Consider the following 18,672-nt stretch of genomic DNA (forward strand, 5'->3'; position numbering starts at 1 on the left):
CTCTGCCCCCACCTGAACTTCCCATCCCCTTCCTCCACCGGTGGGTGATTAATAGATCTATGAGACATGTTAATGGGATGGGCATTAAGTCCAACAATTGGTTTAATTAACAGCAACTAACCTAGGCCAGAAAGAGATATCTCAGGATGATGTCACAGGGAAAGAAATGCCAAAGTGTGACAGGCAGCCAGGAGAATCAGGGTCACCAGTATGTGCACCCCCACCCACTGCCTATCAGCTAGGTCTCCTAGCCTCCACATGGGACACCTCACCAAACATCCAGGAGACACCTCACAGTCACTCCATCTCTGTGTGACTCTGAGAGGAGAAAGCACTCACCCAACCTCGCACAGGTGAAAAATGACAAAGCCAGGACTGTCACCAAGGCTTTCCAGGTCTGAGGACATGGGGTACCTGCCCACCCTGCCCTTCTGCACCCCCCACCCCTGGCCTGTGCTCCTCTCTCCAGGCCCAGTTTGAGGGCAGCTGCTCTCATTTCCCCTCCTAACCCAATGCACACAACAGCAAGGGAAGAGCACAGATTTTGGGGCCAGACCTGGCTTCAAATCCTGATTTCTGTCACTCCCCGGCTGAGCGCCCTCGAGCAGTTTAATTCACCTTTCTGAGTCTGGCTTTCCTCACTTGGAAAATGGGAGTAATAATTTCTGCCCCACAGACAAAAGGGCAGGTATACAAAATGCTCCCCAGGAGGCCCCTGATGAATGCTTGCCCATTGCCTCCAGGCCTTCCTCCCTTTCCCCCAGAAAGTCACCTTTGTGGTTTTGGGGGTGAAAAGAGGGCCAGCTTTTGTCTCCCCTCTTCCCAGATGGGTAATGAGGATACCAAAACCCAGCCAGGACTCAGCAGGGCATCAGTGCACTCCAGACTGTGCCCCGCTCTGGAATGTGGCTCACGTTATGAGCCCAGCTTCATCTCCTCAACCGGAGCCAAGCCCAGGCCAGGCCACGGTTCCATCTGTGAGACGAGGGAGTCCTGAGGCTGAAGCCTAGTGGCCCACGTTCCTGGGAATCATGTTCTAGGAACCTGCTGCTTCTCCCAGGTCCAGAGCCAGAGGGAGGACGTGGCTGGGTGAGGAGTGAGAGCCCCTGGATCTTAGTGAAAGAAGGGGAGGGGTCCTGGCCTGGAGAAGCCCCCCCTGGCCTCCTCTGGCCCCCAGAGGGAGTCAACAGGAAGCTGGTCCTTCTCTCTGTGCAGAGCTGTCCAAATTCTTCCCCAACAGAAACACCCTGGCGCCTGCCACCAGTCCAGAGACGCGAACTCTGCCTCTCCTGCCGGGGCAGGTCTGCAGCTCTGGGTCAGGCTGCAGCTGGGTCTCCTCATCTCTTCCCTTCTCTCCTTGCTTCTGTCTCCCTTTCTCAGTTTCTCCAAGTTTCCAATCCTTCTGCCTCTTCTCTACTCCTTCCCTCTGCACCCTCTTCACCCACCAGGGAAAACAAACACTTTATTTTTAAAAGGCCAGAGGGGTTCTAACACCTCCCCAGCTCTGCCTGGCAGTGCAAAAAGCCCTGAGATTTCAAGGGAACAATCTCTCTCCCCTGCTCCCCTTTCTGCTGCCAGGTCCCCCCTTTGTCCCCTCAGCCATTCCCTCACCCCCAGGCTCAGTGACAGCCCTACTGGGAAGGTAGCAAAGTGGGCCAGGAGGCTGATTGGCAGCCAACCCAGGTCTGGAGCTGGACACCCGCCTGCCAGCACTGAATGAGGAACGCCAGCCTGGCTCCAGCAGCTCCAGGCCCTATAAATGCCAGTCCATCTCACTGATCCTTCTTCAGCCCCCACAAATACACATGGGCTCCCCACCCCCAAGAGACCAGCTCTGCATTGAGCTTGGCTTCCTCCCCCCACCCTGTGCCTGCCCTCACCTCTTAGTCTACCAAAGATCAGAGCCAGCCAGGCCCATCCGGAGAGTCAGAGTTTCAGCTGCTCCAACTCCTTGATGACAGGGTGCACCTCAGTCTCTCCAAGCATCAGCTATTCCATCTGCGAAGTGGGCTCAATGACAGTTTACTCATGAAAGGTCAGGGCTGGGGTTAGGTAATGCGCTACAGGGACTATGACTCCTTTAACACTCTTGGGATGTCATGGCACCGAGCTTAGTACCCAGACAGGGACTCTTTCCCAGGTGACTACCCCAGTCACAAAGCCCCCTGCCTGGGAGAGTCACTGGAGCCCAGCGGCTCATTCAGGGACACAGAAGGTCAGAAAGTAAAGAGAAAAACAAAGACTAGGCCCAAAGGCAACTGTGCCCCATGGGGCGGGAGGGAGCAAAGCCCCAGGGTCAGAGGAACCTGAATTGGCAGGTGGGTGGCCACCCAGTGGAAGGGCACTGGACAAGGCATTTAACCTTTGGGAATCTCAGCTGCTCATTTGTAGAAAGGAAAATAATCCTGAGCTCAAGGAAGTGCCTGCCCAGTGGATTCAGCAGAAAGTGACCGGGTGGGAGGAGGGGCAGATGGGGCTTTTGGGGGCAGAAAATGGCAGGTTCCAACTGCAACCAGATGAGTGTCTTCCTGTGTGACCTTGGACAAGTCATCTAAGATCTTAAAGCTGCAGTGTCCTCATCAGTACAGTGGGAGAGGCCATTTTGTGCATGGGGTGGTACAGGTCACAAATAGTCGTGGGGCATCAAGAACACAGAAAATAACTTTTGTGGCATGGGCACCAGCCTAGCACAAGAGAGGAGTTCAACAAATATTTTTTTAGTTTATTGTGGGGGCTGAGGACAAAGACTATTATGGGGGGGCCCATAAGGACCCCATGTGAAAGGGGCAGGCTCTGGCTGCTCATGCCCAGAACGTCTACAACAGGTTACTGGCCACTGATGTCTCTCTAGCCCCAGAGAAGGGCAGGGAGTTGGGTCCCATCTGAAATTAAAGAAACTGAGGCCCAGTGAGGTTTGGTAGCTTTTTCAAGATCTCACAGAAAGGGAGGGAGAGGCAGGACTAAGTCAGGCCACTCAGCACTACCCAGGCGGGACTCCAGACTCATCAAGTGTCTGCTTCTTCCTTCACAGACAGTTTGTGATGTGATCACCATGCATGGGTGGTGTCTCTGTGCCAAGCACTTGTCTGAAGGCTATAAAGAGTTTATCTCATTTAATGCTTGCACCACCTATGAAACAGTTTTCTCCTACTCCCAATTTTACAGATAAGGAAACTGAGGCCTGGGGAGTTAGGTGACTTGTCTAAAGTCATTCTGCTCACAATTGCTGAAGGTTGGATTATAAGCTCTGATATCTGCAGCCTGTGAACTTGACCAACTAGTTGTACAAGCCCTCAAGTGCCCACAGGAAAACCCTAGGCTCCAGCCCTGGTTCGACACTCTTTGGCAGGGTGACATAGAACAATTTCCTTAGCCTCAGTTTACTTGTCTGTAAAATGGGATCAATAACCCTTGTTGTTGTGAGGTTTAGATGCCATAGTGGGCTGGTCTGAACGCAGAGCTCCTTGGGCATGTGGTGGGCTCAGAACACATGCTGCTTCCTCCTCCTCCTCCTCCTCTTCTTCCTCCTCCCCATGAAAATGGGAAGCTATTTTCCATGGAAAAGAAAAAAACTGGGAAAAGATGGAAAAGAAAACATCTGGGTGTTTTCCATTTACCCCTGAAAAAGTTTGACTGGGGCTTGTGACAAGCAAGTTTGCCCTTTATTGGACGCCAGGCACCACACAGGGCATGCTCCATGCTGCATTTTATTCCGTCTTCTCCACACACCCCAAGGCAGGTATTATTACCTACAAATGATAACGGCCCAGAGAGGGGCAGTAGATTGTTTAAGGTCACACAGCAAGTAGACCCAGGGGTGGGAACCAGTTTTATCTGCAGGTTGTTGAAGGCCCAGTGGGGCAGGATGGGAGCTGGGCAACTTCCCCAACCTGATTACCCTCTCTTCCAATCTCCCAGGCTACCCCAGCAGCCTGCAAGGGGCTCTGGTGGGGAGATGCAGTGTCACATGCACAAGATGGGAGATCATTTGCTCCTCCACTTAACAAATAAGGAAACTGAGGCCTAGCAAGAGGTTCTTCAGCCAAGGACATGAAGCCAGGAGGGGTATAGACTTGGCTGGGACCACTGGCCTACCTGAGTTAACAGGAAGGAAACTATTCTGACTCCTGCTTCAGAGGGAATATTTTCCCTCTCCGGCATACTCCTCTTCCAGCCAGTCTGAGCCAGTTGTCATTTGGGAGGGTAAGACTGTTGACCTCAAATCCCAAACCTCTGCCTAGCTATGACTAAAATCATCTCCTTCTTGCAGACGTCCCCCAGGGTGGACCCTCCTTCAGGTTAGGGCCTGCAGAGGGGTCTCACATTTGATTGCTTTAGTTTCTGCAGAGCTGCAGCTCAGACCTCACTACACCAAGAGCTGTTACAACAAAGGTCCTGGAATTAACAAGGTATTGCCCAAACCAGGCCAAGAGGCACACAGCCACTCAAAACAGTGCCTCTTAAAGGACAGGGAGGGCAGAATAGTGGTCTGTATGTTCCTATTTCACAAATGGGGAAACTGAGGCTGAGAGAGGACTCACAGAGAGGAAGTGGTGAATAACCCACGTGGGTCTGGCCACAAGGCCTCCGAGGCTCTTTCCATGCCCCAGACATTCCTGAGCCAGGCCCTGATGCAGGTACTGGGCCACATGCACTGACTCACTCTGAGAGGGACACATCCATGGGGGTGTTGGCACTTACACAGCCTGGCAAATGCATGTGCCACAGAGCCTGCATACACACACATATTCTCACAAACACACAGGACGTAGGGCAGAGGTTTTCTACTCTGGATGCACGTTTGTGTTACGTGGGGAGCTTTTAAACATACCTGTGTACAGTCCCATCCCCAGGGATGGTGATGGAATGAATGTGTATTAGTCATCTATTGCTGCATAACAAATTGCCCCCCCAAAATAAAGCACCTTCAAGTACCGTTTCTTCTCTCACACCACTTCAGAGGATCAGGAATCCAGGAGCAGCTAGCCAGGTGCTCCTGCCTCAGGATCACTCATGAGATTGTAGTTCAGACGGTCACCAGGGTTGCAGTCATCTGAAGGCTCGGCTGCAGCTGGAGGACCTGCTTTTGCGATGGCTCACTCTTCGTGGCTGCTGGCAGGAGGCCCCAGTTCCTGGCTGGCTATCAGCAGAAGGCTTCAGTTCCTTGCCACCTGGGCCTCTCCATAGGACTGCTTCAGTGTCCTCGTGACATGACAGCTGGCTTTCCCCCTGGGTGAGAGATCTGAAAGAATGCAGAGGAAGCCACAGTGCCTTTTATGCCCTAACCTCCTAAATCACACACTGTCCCTTCTGCTTTGTTCATTGGAAGGATCTCACATTCTTGGGGAAGGGAATCTGATTTCATCTTTAGGAAGAAGTATCAAAGAATTTGTGGGTATTTTAAAACCACCATGGTGCGTGAGCTGGGGCCAGGGCATTTGTGATTTTAACGCTCTCCAGGTGACTCCAACGTGCAGTCAGGGCTGAGACCCACTGGGATGGAAAGGCACCAACTGCAGCAGTTGAGGAGACCCGGGAGGGCATGGCTCCAGAGCTGAGCAAGCCCCTGAGTCCCCCAACCCCAAGGAAGCCCACAACTGCGACCTCAGTTCAGGCCCCAGGTACCCAGCTTCCACCCCTTGCAGCCCACCTCCCTCAGAGGCCTTCTCAGAGACCCCCAGCCATCTAGGCCTGGCCCCCAGCCCAGCATCACCCTGCATTAGCTGCTCCTAGGTATGTGTTCAGGCCTGTGCAAGTGTGCAGGTTCACAGGAGCATGTGTGTATGTGTCCAAGTATGTGCACATGCCCACAGGCTTGTCTGCTCACAGCCTAGGCCACTCTTCCAGGAGGACCCCAGTCCATCTTCTCCCCCCTCCTCTGTCTGCCTGCCTGCCTTTTCCTTTCTCTCCCCTCTTTCTCTCCCTCTCCTTTCTCTTCTTGCTTTCAACCCTTCCCTTCCTCCCCATCTCTCTGGGTCTCCCTCCTTTCCCCATCCTGCGGTCTCCACACCCTCTCCCTCCTGCCTGTCAGGAGATCCAGTAGCAGCTTTGTGAGTATTTTGATGGAGCAGAAGCATAGATGCAGCCCAGAGTGGATGGCAAGCAGCCCTAGACTTCCCTGCCACCCTCCAGGAAGTCCTCAGCCCCAGCCACACTGGCATCTCAGGTGGGGCTGCCTTCCCAACCACACTGCTGACTCCCAGGCAGGAGGATGCATGGCTGAGGGATGGGGGCAGAGCCAATGCTGGGCCCATGCCCATTTCCAACCCCCTGCGTCCCTCTCCCAGGTAACTGCTGTGGGCCTGACTGCTGGCCTCCGGAGCCCTCCTTCCTCTCCATGTTCTCTGTGTTTCCCTCAGCCTGTCTCTGCCTCCTGTTCTCCCTGTCTCCCTGGTTTTCTCCTGCAAAGAAGCAGGCACCAGCCTCAGCTCTGAAGGCTGTGGAAATGAGAGGGCTGCCCCCACAAGGGGAGTAGTTCTGCCCCCGTAATGAGGAGGAAAGAGAACTCTTCTAGGGAATTAATGAGACCACCAAGAACAAAAGAGGCGAGCAGCAGCGGCCAGAGAGGCGGGCCCAGCTCAGCCGTCCTGCAGAACGCACTGCCTCAATAATAGAGTGAGGAAAAATGGAGTAGAGATCCCTGTGGTAAAAACTATTAGAGAAGGCGAATTATAAAACTATTAACCAGAATGTAACTCCCAATTAAAAGATGATTTAACACTGGAAGCTGATGGATGAGTTTTGATTAAATGGAGAACTATTAGGAGCCCGGGGATAAGGGTGCTCCTGCCAGTTCTAAAAGTTAAAAGGCAGTTTGATATAAAAATTTATAAATTAAGGTTAATTACTTTAAATAACATGGCTGGAGGCATTGAAAGGAAATTTGTCAGAATCTCCAGAGTTTGGGGCAAGATGGATACAGACGTCCGGGCTGGCTCCAGGGAACCCAGAGGTCAGGGCAGGGACACTTGAGTCCAACAAGAGGGCAGGTGGTGTCAGCACTCCCGCCTAGTCTGCCGAGAAGTGAGGGGCTGGCTGGGGCACCAGGTGGAGATGCCCTCACTGCCTCCACCCCAAGGCCACACCAAGAGACACTGGTGCTAGGAGGTGGGTAGGAAGGAAGCCTGGGGAGCTAGTCAGTGGAGAGGGCATAGTCCTTGCCTAGCGAGTCCTTCCTCTCTTGGAACTACCCAGTGCACATCAGCACAATAAGGGCTCTGAGAAGTCCTACAGCAAAGAACCTGTTTAGCTTTTTGAAAATAGCCTTCCCTAAACAGAGCTGATCACAGAACCTTTTCTTCTCCCCACATTACACTTACTAAGAACCCCAGGAATTGAGGCTTTGTGGATCACACTTTATAAAATGAGGAGGAGTAGAAAAAGCACAAGATCCAGAATCAGACAGGCTCAGTTCAGTTTCAGCCTGTTTCCGTGCAGCATTCAGTAATTTGCTTAACCCTTCTGTACCTGAACTTCCCTAGCTGTTAACTGGAGGGAACAATGCCAATCTCAAAAGGTTGTGGTGGGGTTTAAATTAAATGTGGCACATAATAGATACTCAACAAATGTTTATCCGTCCACTTTACAGATGAACTAACTTGCTCAAGACAGATAAGCAGTGGGCAGCAACCAGGGAGGGTCTCCAATCTGAGTCTTCTGTTTGGGGAGGAAGAGGGGACCTCTGCTTGGTGTTGGCACGTGCAGCAGAGAAGATTGCTTTAGCTGAAGGGTCGTGCTCTGAATTGTAAAGGATTCAGGATTTCTTCCTGATAGCATAGCACCATACAGGCCCTGGACCATCTAAGACTGAGCCATGACTCTGCCACTTATAAGCTCTGTGACCTTGGGAAAGTCATTTAACTGCTCTGGTTTCTGCATCTGTAAAGTGGGGGTAAAAATAGTACCCTCTCCAAGGGTTGTTCTGAAGCAGAAATGAGTTAATACAGGTAGACTGCTTAGAATAGAGATTGACATACGATAAGCCCTCAATATATGTGAGCTATTGTTCTCATCACTGATACTTTGCATTCCTGGGCTCCAAGTCAGTTGACAGAAAGAGGGGGGAAATGGAGGACAAAGAATTCTTTCTCCCAGGAGGGCCTGAAAATCAGGAATGATGGGCCCTGTCTGCCAGGACCCCCTCTTCCAGCTCTGTCCTTCCACAGATTCCAGACATGTCTGGACCCCTTCCTGTTTCTGCAGATTCCTCACTAATGACACCCATCCTGATAGGGCTGTCAGTACCAGGGTGGGCCTGGGATGGGCTGATCCTTAAAGCTTCATCTCACCAAAAAGTTACTGAGACTCTACCCTCACCAAGCTCACATGTAAAGAGTGGACTTAACCTCTCAAATCACTATCACTTCATGGCATCCTCTGAGATGAGCAATGTGGGCTCCTGTACCCACAACGGATCAGTGGAGAAACTGAGCAGGCAGCAAACTTAAGGGACCCACATCTGGGGCCTAGAACCTAACCTCCTGACCACCAAGCCCTGGCTGTTTCTCCCATATTGTGCTGAACCAAGCCCCACCTCTCACCCCAAATAAAGTTACTCTTAGTTATAAGGTTGTCCCCTTACCAAAGAGGCTCCACGTGCTAGTGGGTGAGACTCTTACAGTGAGCCATGCAGTCTGGACTGTCCCTGGCACAGGGCCTCAGGGCCAGCGATCCAGGTGCCTGGCGCCTCCCCTTGCACATCTCCCAGAGCACCCCTACCATTACCTCTGATTTCAGGCTGCACAGGCGGGCTTTCCTCTGCTAACAAATCTCACATCATCTGGGCTCTGATGGCTGAAGTGGCCTGGCCTGGGCCACCTTTGACCCCAGAGACAGAGTAGAGCTGATACAATCACTTTCTAGTCTAATGAGCCTTCTCTATCTCCCACAACACAGAGCATAATGGCCATGGGGGCTCCATCCTAAGACAGAGTTCTGGGGTTAGAGGTCAAGGTCTAAGTCAGAGCCAGATTCACCCCTTCCTCCTTCCTGGCTCTCTTCCCTCAATGTTCCTAAATTCTCTAAAGCTTAGTTCTCTCTTCAGTAAAATGACATTCCTAGTACTGACCTTACTGTGTTACTGTGAAAACTATAAAGAGTACAGCACAGGAAACCCCTGGCACCAGGGCAGGTGTCTCCCAAATGACAGCATGACCTGTCTTACTCTGGGCCACCCTGATGCCCATCTCTCCGCGGAGCTACACTCAAAGGAACATCAGTCCAACCCCCAAACACACGGAAATGCAGCTCCAGTTCTCCCCAAGCATCCTAAAGGGATGGACGTTCCTAGACAAAGTAACACTTTGTAGCGTCCTCCCTTTCCGCCTCCCACTCCCTCCTGCAGCTCAGCCAAGTGCCCCTGCAGGCGCTCAGCACTCACCAAAGCCAGGCCCTCAGCTCTCCTGGTTCTCTCCATCTCTTAGCCTCTTCTATCTTCTTCACCCAGGAGGGACGCTCTGCCTTTCCTGAAGGAAATTCATCTGAGATTTCTGGGCTTTTTCAATTGTCCTTCCGACCCACTACCCTGGACCACTACCAAGAGGACCAGGCACAAGAACGTCCCTGGGGGCAGAGGAAGGGCTCAGGCTGGGGATCCTTGGTGTAAACTGTGTTTTGGTCCTGTAATAGGTAGTTGTTATTATCCGGGACGTCAACGCACAATTACAGCCAACTACAGTTTGCTCCTCAAGGAGCTTACAGTCAAACTGAAGAAATAACAAGAAATGATCAGACAACATGAGAATCTGAACTGCATATAACAGACATGCTGTTATGGCCTGGATGTTGTGTCCCCCCAGAATTCATATGCTGAAGACCTAAATTCCCAGTGTGATGGTGTTTGGAGGTGGGGCTTGGGGAAGGTAGCTAGGTTGAATGAGGTCAGGACAGTGGGGCGCCATGATGAAATCAATGCCCTTGTAAGACGAGAAAGAGGGACCCAGAGCTCTATCTCCCTCTCTCCACCATGTGAGGACGCAACGAGGAGGCAGCCACCTACAAGCCCAGAAGCGGGCCCTCACCAGGGAACCAGATCCCATGGTGCCTCGACCTCAGCCTTCCTAGAACTGTGAGATAAATTCCTGTTGTTTAAGCCACCCAGTCTATGGTATTTTGTTACAGTGACTCGAGCTGACAGAGATGCATGCTTCCTGGAAGGAGTGGTCAGGGCAGGTATTCCAGAGTGGGAAAGATTTGAGCTGAGCCCACAGAAAAAGGATGAGTAAGCCTTGGATTAGAGGAGGAGCGAGGGCATTCCTGAAGGGCACTCCGGGTCTGCACGGGGGCAGAAAAGAAAGGGCACCAAGACCTGACCAGTCTGGAACAGGAGAAGCAGAGCGAGGCAAGGCCAGAGAGGCGGGCTGGGATCAGATCTTCTTGGGGCTCAAGAGCGGGCTGGGGGAGCTGGCTGTAGCCCCTGGGGTGTGGGGAGCCATGGGAGGTTTTGGTGCACAGAAATAAAGCAACCAAATCTAAGTTATAGAAAGCTGACCGGTGGCAACTGGAGAAAGGCTGGGGAGGAAGAGCTGGGGTGAGGAGCCGGTGAGAAAGCCCGCTACAGTGGTGTCAGTGAGAGGCGCTGATGGCCAGCAGAGGGCCGGCCATGGGCCAGAAGTGAAGGGCCTGATTCAAGTGCTGACAGTGACCAGACAGGGACAGAGAGGGGAAGGGGGAGACCTGGTGCTCGGTGATGGCTGCCTCCCCTCCCCAGCCTGCATCTCTTGCCAAGACTCCCCACATCAGTCTGTGGCCAAACCCTCCACTTGCTCTTTCCTGCCCTTGAAAGTGCCAGGGAGCTGTTGCTGGTCAAATGCTGCTGCTCCAGCTCAGGCAGGGAAGCTGAGCTCCCTGAGCTCACAGGCACATAAAATCTACACACAAAGTTCAGGGGAGAGCGTGGGCAGGGAGTCAGATTGCCTAGTTTGGATTCTGACTCTGCCACCTACAAGTTATGAACCTCATAGGCCCTCCGTCTCCTCATCTATAAAATGGGGCTCCGGTGGTACTTACTTCATATGGCTATTATAAGAACTGAAGGAGCTAATAGCATGTAAAGAATTTAACACAATGCCAGGCACATGGTAAGTACTTAGTAAATGGCAACTCGTTTGTATGTAATAGGTCCTGAGCCAGACACTAGGGAGGCCAGACACCTACACCGGTAAGGCAGGGTCCCTGCTTCCACAGAGCCAACAGGAAATGTGAAGAAATAAATGCTTTTCGATTTGGAGCAAAAGACAAAAGAAACAGAAGGTATCACCCCACCCTCAGGAAACCCCCAGTCCTGGGGTAGTGCACGGGGCTCAGTCTCTGCCTATCTAAAGCTTAGAGTCTAATGGGAGAGATGCCCCCCCTCCCAGGGAGCTTCCAGCCTGCTGGGGAAGGGAGGGTCTTTGACACCCACTGCATTCACCCTGGTTCTTAGAATCACTGATTCACCCAGTGCCACACTTGGCAGGAATCCCAAGTGTCTCTCCTCCCGAACTGCCCCTTACTGTCTGACTCCTTGGAGAACTCCTACTCTTTCTTCAAACATCACCTCCTCTAAGAAGCCTTTCTTTGTTCCCACCAGGCAGAGGGAGTCTCCCAACCTTGATGTTCCCAGAGTACTTTGCTGCCTTGTCCATCAGAGCACTTTGCACTCTGCACTGACCGAGACCGTGTGTCTGTCTGTCTGTCTGTCTGTCTCCAGATGACCGGCACCTGGCCCACAAACCCCCACATCTGGGAAGGTGGAGACCAGGCCTGCCTCTATAGTAAGAGTCCTGGCACGAACAACTATGTGATAGCTGAGTGATTGAATGTGGATGGACTGGCTGATAATGAAAGAGCGGACTGGGAAGCATTGGTCTGCTAAGGAAGATGGACACTGGGTCAGGCCATGTCTCTTTGACACAGAACCAGGAGGATATAACCCCCCCAGGGCCCCAGAGAAGGTCCAGGGTGCCAAGCGCAATGGTGATTCTGGACTGCACCCTGCTCACCCTGTCCAGACATGCCAGCTGCTCTCTGTTAGCTACTCTGAGCCGCAGCAGTGCCTCCCATCCCCAGGACTGGCTGTCTTCCCCTTGTGCCCTGGAAAAACTACCACAAATGTAATACAAATCTGGTACCAAAAAAGTGGGACATGTAGCCAGAAAATCACAGTGTCCCAAAACCCTCTAGAAGCATGTCTAGAACATCCTTTGGATGTTTCACACAGGCCAGAACCAAAAGCAAAGTAGGTGTTCAGACACTCGGGACAAGTAAGGATCTGAGAACCCAGAGGACAGGCAGTTGGCTGTGCTCCCTCCCGCCTCAAGGGACATGTCCCAAGAGCCCAAAAGGCAGTCCATGAGGTGCTGGGTTCACATCACCAGCTACCTGACCTTGTACAAGATATTTGGCCTCTCTGAGCCTCAGCTTCCTCATCTAGAAAATGGGTATGGTCACTGAGACAAACAGCTGCAGAGAGAATAAAATAGGAGCTTGCATCTGGAAGATGTGATGGGTAAAGGGCTGCACAAACAAGAGGCTTAGGCCATTTTAATTGTTTTAGTATTATCATTACTAAAGCAGAAGAGCAGAGGCTCAAACCAGTGACTCCAAGATCAGTGCTGTGACTCCCCAAAGGGTCTTCAGCATCTGCTTTGAGCTGGATTTTCTGAAACCAGGTCCAGCCAAGGCATGGAACTGTGGCGAGGAGAGGAGAAGGGCATGAGAGTGCGTGTGCCCAAAGCATGCGTGCATGCATTGCATGTGGGTGTGTGCCGGAGAGAGAGCGTGTGTGTATCTGTCAGCCCTGGGGTAGGGAGGAGAGGGGACAGAGGGAAGGAAGGAAGAACAGAGAAGAAAAAGAAAAGCAGAAAAGCACAGGGAAAAGGAGGACTGAGGTATTCGGTTACATGATCTAAATTCTAATCAAACATCATTTAAAGCATGTTTTATTTCAGCCTCGGGAGAGCCGGTCCCTCCTGGCTGCTCACCATGGCAACGGGCCGCTCATTTCAGAAGTGTCATGCCACATTATCGTCCTGCCGCCTCACACGCTCTCGCCGCCTGACAACTTCGCTCTGCCCCTTGCGACAACCATCCCTGCTCTGTCGGTTTATTTTTGGTGTCAGCCAGCCAGCCCCCCTCCCTACCTCCTCCCCATATCATCAGTGGGCTGAAGCCGGTGAGCATCACAGCCTATTTGGGGATAAGAGATAATTTGAGGAGATATTTGCTTACATGTGTATCAACAATTTGCTGCATTAAGACAATTCCATCTGGTACATGGGGATGGGAGGGAATGACCAGTGCTTAAGCTGACAACACCCCAGGAAAGGGGGCACCCCTCATTTCTCAGGGAATCCCCAAACTGGAGGCCCTATGAGATTGTCCTCTGGCTGCCTTCCCTAGCATCATCTGGAGACAGTAGGCCTGCCACTAATTGCTGTGTGACCTCGTGCAAGTCACTCCCCTTCTCTGGGCCTCCCTTTCCTTGTCTGTCAAAAGATGGGGTTGGGCCAGCTGGAAACTGGGATTCCTGCCAAGTATGGCACTGGGTGAATCAATGATCCTAAGAACCAGGGTGAATGCAGCGGGTGTCAAGGACCCAGGAAAAAAAAACAGTCCTCTAGTTTTGTCACCAGTGTGAAAATAGATGAAAAGAAAATAGGTCAGTCAGATATACCCCATCTCCACCCAAGGGGCTGTGCCAGCTCAAAAACAGTGGTACTGGCTGGGGGTCCTGCAGCTCCCCACTCTGGTGGGAGCTAGGAAAATCCCAGACCTAGGATCAGACCCTGTCCTAGGAGAGGCCTCACTGGGACACCTGTCCCTGCACTCTGCCTGCTTCTCCTTCACAGAACTAGAAACATCTCTGAAGCCACCCACTCCCTCTCTGTCATGTTCACGTGCACACACAAGCTTGCACATGCATTTCCCCCAGATCAAGGGCCAGATGGAGGTGCAAAGGCAGATTCAGAAGAAGTTGGGAGGGGGAGGTGTGCCCTGGGATCCCAGGTGGGAAGATAGGACTCTGGCACTCAGAGCCAAGCACAGAAATAGTGGACTGAAAGGCAAAGTGGCCCCATCTGACCCCTCCACCCATGAAAAGTCAAGAAAGAATAAGAGCTGAGGGTTTCCAGAAGCCAGGTGCTGGACTGAGACTAAAAGAGTCTGGAACCCCCTCCTTTTATGCTGTGCCTCTCGCCCCACACCCATGGGGGTAGGAAGCAGGCCTGGGAGAGAGTCTAAGCCCAGGGGAGGCTGTGCCTCTATTCCAGATGGGTTAATAGTTTCTACAGCATACAGTAGCTGTCAGGATTGAGAAGGCTTGACCCAGTTTGGGGGCATATAGTAGGTGTTCAATAAATGGTAGCTATAGAAACTGTCACAGGGATTGGGGTCTGAGGAACTTGGGCTTTCTGACACCAGGCCTCACTTCTCCATACCCCAGCTGCTGTGTGCCTGGGTCCTGTGGTGGGCCCTTGGCCTGTCCTAGAGAGAATGAACTCCTTGGGATGTCTATACCTGCCTCCTGCCCCCACGGAATGTCTCTGCCTGGTTTCTTTGGCTCCTCCAGGAATGATTCAGACCACAAAAGGTGATCTCCCTCTCACCCCGGGCCCCACCTGAGGCACCTTCCTCTGGGGCCCTCGGAACCCACAGCTCCCTTAGGTCACAGCTCACAGAGTGACCCTCTTCTTCTGTTTGCCTTTGCCTCCTGTCTACCCAGGGTTGAGGGCAACCCTTGGCCATGAGCCCCAAGAACAGCTGAGAACTCAGATGTTTTCTCACCTCGCCTGACTACCCTGCCCTGAACTGTGGTCCCACCTAGACTCTTTAGGAGAATTGGCCAGGGGAAAACCACACTAGGCAGGGAAACGCCAGCTTCCCTTCCCATGAAGCTCCAGGTGGGCTCCCTGAGCCCCAGGAGTCCCCGGCCCTCCTGCAGCACACAGACAGCTCAGGAGTCCCGAGGACCCGGGTCCCCAGCCTCCGTGCCCCCTCCCAGCTGTGTGCCTTCAGCAGGTCACTTAACCTCCCCAGCCTCAGCTCCCACATCTGCGCTGTGGATGTAAGGCAGGCCCTGCCTCTGGAGTAAGGAGACGGGGTGCGTGAGCTCCCTGCATGTCAGCTGGCACTCTGGAGGTGCCTCCCACCCACCCCTACTGAGAAGCAGACAGCCCCCAAGGGCCTGGGCCTGTAAGCCGCCTCCAGTTCTCTCCCAAAATGGCTTTGGAAGGAGGGAATGGCCATGGGAGCCATCCTTGATGTCCCGGAGCACTTAACTTCCTCAAATAGCCCGGGGTTAGGAAAGGAGCTGGAGCATGGAGGATGCCCTCCTGTCCGCGGGGATCCAGGGAGGGGTCAGCCAGAGCTGCCCACCCGCACCCCTGGGGGCCTTGGGGGAAGGGAAGGGGCGAGCGCCTCTGGCTCACCTTCTGACGACGAAATGTGGCCATTTACCTTCACGCTCCAATGCCAGCCCCTAAATCACTGTCTCGGCGCCCACGCTCAAGGTTGCTCGCCCAGCTGCCTGCCGACAAAGCCGCCGCCTGGGACTCGAGGCGCGCCCACCACCGCGGGGACAGAGGAAGAGATGCCTCTCTGCTGCTGCACCCCTCCGCCTCCCTCGATCCTCCCCTCCCTTACCGTTCCTTCTTTTTCTTTCTTCTATTTTGTCCCAAAGATCCATCTCAGGGACCAGGCGGCCACAGTGCCCAGTCCAAACCCACCAAGAGCCTTGAGTTGACATTTCTACCCCAGGATGAGGTTACAAGGATGACCAGCTGGAGCAGAGAAGGTGTATATTAAAGCTACTGCAACTTTAAACCTGGGTCCCAATGCCCAGGTATATGCCTGGAGTACAGTGACAGGAAGAGTTTCTGGTCCAGTAACTACCTTGTGAATGTCACTCATGATGCATCAAGAGTATGCATGCGTTAAAGTGCTTATCCGTGGAAGGTGAACGTGTGACTCACCCCTGAGGCTCTGTTTTGACTTGGCTGCATTAGCCCTGCTCCCTTCTTTCACCTTCTCTTCCCTCCCTGATCTTTCTCGTTCCTCTCCCTCGGTACCGCCACCTGTCACCTACCCAGAGAGGATGAAAGTGACGGAAAGGTATATAGGAGACCCTCCAGGTCCTGGTCACGCAGGACACTAGGGGCTCTTTGGGAGAGAAGTGGGGGCAGGATGGGGGCTCACCAGAACCATGGTGAGGAGGAGGAGGTCCCAATCCCTGTCCTGGTCTGAGGTGCCCCACCTGCCAGTCATGGGGAGGGGGTCAGCCCAGAGGGAAATGAAAGGGAAAGGAAGGCCCTGACCTGAGGCCCCTCCCCCACTGCCCCGTCTGGATCTGAGGCCCTGGGCATGCCAGGGCTCTGAGTTCTGCCCTCCTCCTCGAGCACACAGTTTGCAGTGTCCATCCACTCTGCCTTGAATCTCATTCAGTGTGTACCTTATTTCTGTTTCCTCTGTGTAGATCAGTGGGATTGGTGTCCCCCATATCTGACTGAGGGTTCCCCTAGGACAGAAGCTGTATTGTCCACATCAGTCTGGAGACTGGAGAGCCCTCCTGGACAGAGACTGTATCCCTCCCATCAGATTGGGTGCTCCCCAGAACAAGAGTTGTGTCCGCCACTTGCCTGGGAACTTCCCCTTGGCAGGGGATCTGTCTCCCCAGAATAGAGACCTCTCTCTCCCCCATAAGACCAAGGACTCCCCCAGGTCAAGAGCTGTGTCTTCCCCCTGCAGACCAGGAGGCCCCTAGGAGCTTCCTGACCACAGCTGACTTAGTGTTCAGATCCTCATGGGGTCCCGACCTATTCTCAGGAGCTCTAGTTATAGGAACCCTCAAGTCTGGGTGCAAATCCAGCTTCATCATGTCTTAGCTCTGTGACCTTGAACAAGTCACATGACCTCTGGCGGGAATACTGCCGCTGCTCAGGGTCCTGTGACGCTCCAAGGAGACAGCACTTGGTGATTGGACCTAGCATACAGCAGGTGTTCAATAAATGCTGTCTCCCTTATTAGTCTGAGACATATGTTCAAAGCCTGCTCCGCCAGCTCAAGCTAAGAAGACATAGAGGAACCAGAGTGGGAAAGGTGTGCCCACGAAACACCCACACATACACACACCCTCCCATCAAGCAACTGGGTAGTGGCCTCTTTCGTTAGGGGATGGGGCGGTGGCAAGGACTTAAATGTATTAAGCAATTTACAATTAATATAGAAGTCATTCCAGAGATAGCTACTAGAAAGAGCACAACAGGGCAATTAACCCACTAATACACTAGGCTATTACATCGCTATGTCTCTTATTTTAGCCCGAGGTGATTTGAAACGCATTGGATTAGAGGATATTACAGGAGATAGCATGAAAAATAGCTTAATGTAATGAGCCATCCCGTGATGTCTGCTATTAAAGATGATTTGCAGTTGAAAACTACAACATACAGTAGTTCAGCTATTTGAGGACAGAGGGGGTGGGGGCTGGGGCAGTGCTGTTAACCCTTCCCTCCTTCCAGCTGCCCCACCCCCACCAGGCCTTCTACTCTCTTTATGCCAAGATCATCAAGTGCATCTTATTAGGCAACAATGGCTTCATTGGGAGATTGGAGTTTGGGGCCTGAGGTTGATAAAGAACCAATAATCTGCTAATAACCTTTAAAAAATAGATTCCCCCAGGGAGCTGTACTAATGGGCTGAGGCTGAGGAGGGAGGTTGATTGGCAACTGGGCAGCTAATGTGGAAAAGGGTGTGGGATTCTGGTGGGGGTGGGGGGCTTCCCTGGGTAGGGGGAAGGTCGACAAGACCCCCCCCCATCAACCCTCAGCCGGAAGGTACGTGGCTTATGGACTGCTGCTTAGGAGGTGTGCCTAGGTATATGTGTCCAAATAATTACAATACACAGAACTCATTTTTTCTTCTCTTTAGCTGATCTTTGTATGGTACATCAGTTTTAATTTTCACATGTATGAGCTCTCTGGAGTTTACAGGCATCCAGAAAGGTAGATGGTATTAATACCTTCAGTGACAATAGGCATCTGACTTAGAGAAAGCAAGTAACTTAGCTGAGGTTAATGTGGCCTGTTATGTAATAAAACAGGAATCAAAGAGAGGTTTTCTGATTTCAAAACCCAGGATTAAAGCTATAATAACTCCAACCTATGATTGTGCTCTACCTAAGAAACCTCTGTCTTCCCTAGAGTCACAAAGGTCTTCTCCTGTGTTTTCTTCTGGAAGTGTTACTGTTTTCACCTCTGACACTTAGGTCCGCACTCCATTTTCAGTTAACTTCTGTGAATGGCGTCAGGCAAGGTTTGATGTTAATTTTTCATTCTGCAAATGAATACATTTACAAGCCCACATGTGTGAATACATGTATATGCAGAAGAGTACAGACACATGTGAGGCTGCTGTGCAGAGAAAGTGGCCTAATCTGGTGTTGTACATGCAGAGGCCACCTAAGGCAGACTCACAGAGACACACTGAAGGTCCAGAACGTGTCTGCACAGTGGGCCTGAGGAGTGGGTATGAGTCCTTGAGATGGGCATGCATACAGATGCTTGTTTTGGTGAGTATCACATGAGTATCTGGTGTGTGTCTGGTTATCACAGCACATGTGTTCTGGTATATGTGTGTCCTTGGGCATGTGTCAGATGATGGGAATGTTCACAGCTGTGAGGGTCACTGGGCATACAT

At 52.3% G+C, this 18,672-nt stretch overlaps 1 long non-coding RNA gene across 1 annotated transcript in view; it reads right to left on the reverse strand.

Moving 5' to 3' along the window:
• Positions 1–1,907: 1,907 nt before the first annotated feature.
• The window catches only part of LOC118925324 (uncharacterized), a 43,852-nt gene continuing 27,087 nt past the window's right edge, over positions 1,908–18,672 (reverse strand). Inside the window, exons 2-3 of the long non-coding RNA XR_008997301.1 lie at positions 4,936–5,242; positions 1,908–1,998 (exon numbers count right to left, since the gene is read on the reverse strand). This is a non-coding gene — a long non-coding RNA (uncharacterized LOC118925324). The remainder of the gene's footprint in view (positions 1,999–4,935; positions 5,243–18,672) is intronic.

This window comes from Manis pentadactyla, chromosome 4, assembly GCF_030020395.1.
Source record: "Manis pentadactyla isolate mManPen7 chromosome 4, mManPen7.hap1, whole genome shotgun sequence".
NCBI classification, from domain to species: Eukaryota; Metazoa; Chordata; class Mammalia; order Pholidota; family Manidae; genus Manis; species Manis pentadactyla.